General features: G+C 34.9%; 1 pseudogene across 1 annotated transcript; it reads right to left on the bottom strand.

Moving 5' to 3' along the window:
- Positions 1-4,272: 4,272 nt before the first annotated feature.
- LOC308337316 (10 kDa heat shock protein, mitochondrial-like) lies at positions 4,273-4,635 on the bottom strand (annotated as a pseudogene). Its single transcript has one exon. The product of its transcript is annotated as a 10 kDa heat shock protein, mitochondrial-like (transcript).
- Between the last annotated feature and the right edge of the window lie 671 nt (positions 4,636-5,306).

Below are 5,306 nucleotides of genomic sequence, written 5' to 3'. Positions count from 1 at the left end.
GATAGAGAAAGCATAGCCCCCTTCCATCACCTGTAGCTACTCTCCATTTTGGTGGGTGATTATAAAGCTATAGTAAAGAAAATCATATGGAGCCAGCTCATTTACACATGTATATAAAACAAACTCTCAGCAGCCCCAAGGTATATGTCCTGAGACATTTGCAAATCTCCAAATTTGCAAATACCACTAAACCATATAATTCCCCTCATAAAATTCAGTAAAGTATAACCGAACAATTACAGACCCCTATCAGATCCTTAATGATTGTATAAACTCAAGTCATTTTTAGAGGTATTAAAGTCTGTCACAAAACACCCACACACAAATACACACACACTGTATCACCCCCACATAAATTTCAACCATAAACTCACCTGAATTCAAAGCTCTGACAGCTCAGCCATAAAAAAGAATGCCATTTGCGACCACATGGATGGATCTAAGGGATATTGTGCTAAATGAAAAAAGTCAGAGAAAGACAAATACCATATGATTTCACTTATATATGGAATCTAAAAAGTAAAACAAATGAACAAACAAACAAAAAGCAGAACCAGACCCATAAATACAGAGAACAAACTGAAAGTTTTTAGAGGGGAGGGGTTGGGGGTGAGCAAAAAGGGTGAAGGAGAATGGGAGATACAGGCTTCTAATTATGGAATGAGTAAATCGTGGGAACAAAAGGCACAGCATAGGAAATACAGTCAATAGTATTATAATAGTGTTGCATGGTGACAGATAGGAGCTACACTTGAGAAGAGCAGAGCATAAAATATAGAGCTGTTGAACTACTATGTTGTATGCCTGAAACTAATGGAGTTTTGTGCATAGACTATATTTCACTGGAAAAAAAAAAAAAAAGAACACTGTGACAGATAAATAATGGTAATAGTTGCTCTGTAATATGTGTCTGGCATATATATTCTCTGCATACCATACTTTTTGTCTGTGCTTTACAAATTGTTTCTTATTACTCCTTACTTGTTGAGCTGTTTCCTCTCAAGTAGAAATGCTCAAGTAACAGTCTGGTCCTACATGCTTATTGTTATAGAACTAAAAATGCTTCCTAATGTTCTTTGTTCAGCTCATGCTCAATTATGTTTGGCCCCCTCACTGAACTAGTACCTCTCTCTCCTGTCACTGAATGAGAATATATCCCCAAGACATTGTTTTTCTCCTCAAGTCTGCATTCATTAGGTGTTTGTTGACTCTTATTTCACGTTAACTACCCTTCACCTTTGTTAAATTTCTGACTCTTACCTGATCAGATATTGAATATTGTACTCAATGAGATAGTTTTGTAGGTTTCTGTTTTCCTTTTTAAGTTTTCTCTAGAGAACATAATGGGGTTGGAACATTTCAAGAAACAAAACACTGTACTTTTAATAACCCCAGACTTTACTGGTCCAAGAATCATCTCTTCTGTAAAACACTTGTGTATCTTTGTATTGACAACATTATCAACTGTCTTTAGAGTAAGCAGAGGTTGGAGAGATAGCAGAGAGATGAATGGTGGTTTATTTGTCTCAAAGGAGGGAAGTTTCCTTCAAATCAGGGGATCACTGACCATACAAAGATAAGGGCAGATCTAGGCTGCTTTGAGAAAGAGAAGGCTGAAGGGGTCATTTTGGATCCCTCACTAGACTAAGTGACTTATGTATGTATCTCAATAAAATAGCAGTATTCTAGATATAGTAGAACTTTGATATTTCTTGATGTTTTGATGTTTCTCAAGAATAGTCAGACTTTTTAATATTAAACTCAATGTCAAAGGTATTTATATCTGGAAAAAAAGTGACTCATTCGGTTGTTTATAAAGCACTAATATTTACTACTGAAAAGACCTGTCAATATCATGTTGTATATTTATTTTATGTTAACTAAAAGCTTTGTTGCTGATTAAGCTTATAATAAGTTCAGGAGCTTTAACTAGGAATTCCATTAGAATGGAATCTTAGGACTTGAAAGAGTTTTCATTAAATAACCTAGAATGCATGATATAAAAATTGAGAGATTTAGGTGGTTTTTTGAACCCATATTGGTATATTAAGTTATTTCATGTCATGAATTTACATTTGGCAAAACTGAGTCTTCAAATGAGATATTAGAATTTGATGTAGCTTTGTTGATGTGGAATTCGTTTTTTAAATCAACAATAACTTACTTGATCCTCTTTTGCTAAAGTGCACTGGGATTTCAATTAAAATGCAAAATAGAGAAGTAAGAATTATTAACTCAAATTCTCAGCAGCTTTATGTAGATAAGTTCACAAGGGGCCTATGGAACAATATATGTTAGTTTTATTTTCTGTTGTGGCAAAGAATAAAAAGTAGTCGTTTGCCAGCCTCTAATAAGTATTATTATTATTATTATTATTATTTATTTTTTTTTTTGGTAATGGTGTCTTCTGAAGCATGCTTAGAAACCTTTCTGGTTCCAAGTATGAGCCACAGGGTGGATTGAATTCATCTTCTGTACCTGTGACAGTAAGGATCTAGGCAAAAATCAGAAAAACAGTAGGTATATAAATAGATTTGCCCAGTCTACGATCGATTCTCTAGGGAAAATAGAAAATCTCTAGACCTAGCCTAGAGGCTTCATTAGCCTCAGAGGTCAATGATACATCAAATGAGTAGACAGTCTGAACTGGGTACACCATCCTGGTTGTCACACTTGTTCTCACCAAGCCATCATTTCCTTCCTATTTTCTACATAACTTTTCTGTATTCCATGGTTGCCCTTCTCACATTTCTAGACCTCTGTGGCCACAAGCTCCTGTTTGTCCATAATGTAGGCATAAGTTTTAATTGAATGCATTATGAAATTATTTTCAGAGTATTTCTCATTACTTTTCCATGCTGGAATACCAAACCCATCCTGCCACTGTGCAGCCTTGCTCTCACAACCTATGACCATAAAGAGAATACTGCTTGCTCCTTCTTTCTTTTAGTGCTAACTTGTTTGAATATTGATTACTTTGCAGATGTTTTTAAATTAATATACATAAAGGAATTTTCTTGATCTTTACAAAAATGCATATGTTTAAGATTCACAATGAAGGGAAATAGTGTACATAGGAAAAAGAGAGTAAACCCCTCAACTTCAACTCTGATTCCATTGATTTTTTACTTTGTTCTTAAGTGTATTTTACTGTTTGATTGTTGAACACTCTAACCCTAGAGTAACTAGGACTTTGCCTTACTCCTTAATGTTATGTGTGGTCACAATTATGCCCTGGTCAAAATTCTAAGATATAACTTTACCATAGGTAGTAAAAAATAAAAAAAAATACATAAGTAAGGAAATAACAACAAACTGGATGAATTTTCTGATGAAATATCATTTACCTCGAAGGTCTTAAAATCCCATCCTTCCTAACTCATGACATGCTTTCCTGAGGTGACTGTCCTTCTATCATCATCTTTATCATTTGGCCTCGTAAAAGATGCAAGTCTCACTCACTGTCAAACTTTTGATATTTGGTTCTTCTTTTTAGACTTATCTAGCAGGCATGGGACCTTATCCATGGACTGAATGGTGTATTTCTTCCAGAAAAAAACCTGTATATTAGGCAATTTGTTCTAGCAGAATAAGTTTCAACAGTTATACACACACACACACACACACACACACACATGTGCCAAAATCTGTAATATGTTAATGGTTCCTTCAAAAACTAAATATTGCTAAATATTGCTATTCTTTGACCTTTTACAGGCAAGGCACTAGTGTGAAAGTCCATAGAATGCATTTTAATGTATTTTTTCACTTGATAGATTAGGCTTGAGAGAAAATTTTAAGCATAAAATTATTTGTATACACTTTTATTCTCACCGGTTGGTGCAAGTTGTTAAATAAAAGAAAATTAAGACTTCAGTGTAGTTTTGAACTGTAAGTACTTTACACGTCAGTTTCCTTTTCTTGGAAATCCCTGTTTCTCAGAAGTACGTATTGATATCATTCTTAGTACTTTGGGGGCATAAATTAAACTTTGTAAACAACTTCTCATAAGGTTATGTTGCTATTATTATTATTGTGCTGATATTCTATCACTTGGTTTCATATTCATCTTTTTTTTGTTTGTGCATTTTAATTTGGTAATGTTTATATCAGTACACTGAAACTAAATTTTAGAGGCACTGGATGTCATTCACTTTGATGTTATTAGTTTATAATAAAAGAGAGACATGCAAATTATTTACATGATGGAAGATTTCACAGCTTCACTGGAATGAACAGCTTCACTTGATGCCATTTCGATAATGATTTATTTCAGTCTGCATACTTTCCGGGAATGTCACCATCTCTAAATAAGAAACAATCCTTGTCATGTAGAACTACTTTCTTGCCTCCGTATTCTGGGAGAAGAACTTGATCTCCAAATTTCACACCAACAGGTGGAATTTCTCCACCCTTTCCTCTAGAGCCTGATCCAACAGCTACTAGTGTTGCTCACCGTACTTTTCCTTGAGATTTTTCTGGAAGCATAATATCTCCTCTGGTTACAGTTTCGGCTGCCTTCCTTTTAATTCAAACTCAGTCAAAGTGGGGAAGAAACTTTGTAAACACCTGTCCCGGCCTGATTCTGGCTTCTGCAGTCTCTGAGGAGACTGGCAGTCCGACCCCTGGGGCCATGTGAATGTGGGACTATGTTCATCGTTTTATTCGTCTTTTTTTTTTAAAAGATTTATTTATTTATTTATTTGACAGACAGATCACAAGTAGTTAGAGAGGCAGGCAGAGAGAGAGAAGGGAGGAAGCAGGCTCCCTGCTGAGCAGAGAGCCCAATTTGGGGCTCCATCCCAGGACCCTGGGATCATGACCTGAGCCAAAGGCAGAGGCTTTAATCCACTGAGCCACCCAGGTGCCCCATATTCGTCTTTTTATAGAGATGTCTGATTAGTATTATATAATAATAGTGTTATGAATGGTGCCTTGAAGTCTAACCATTTGCTCAAAGAGGTAAAGACTATATATAAATTAAAATCTAACTAGCAACAAAGGAAAAGAATAAATCCATAGAAAACAAGATTTCATAGCTCAAAATCAGTTAGCTCTAAATCTGTGCTCAAATAATAAAACAAAGCAGTTTTCTATAGAATGAAAAAAAATATTTTCTAACTAGAGTAAGGTCACTTTTGAATCTGAAACAATGCATGTTGATAAGGCATTATAATTGAAAGACAAGACTCCAGTGTTGCCTTTAACAAAGAAAACAAGTATATACTAAATATTCAGGATCTTTATTAGGAATGAATAAAGAATTCCCAAAAGGACATAATAAACACTTGAATTAGTTCTTAAAG

This window comes from Martes martes (assembly GCF_963455335.1).
Source record: "Martes martes genome assembly, chromosome: X".
NCBI lineage: Eukaryota > Metazoa > Chordata > Mammalia > Carnivora > Mustelidae > Martes > Martes martes.
This window is presented reverse-complemented; position numbering and strand designations above follow the sequence as displayed.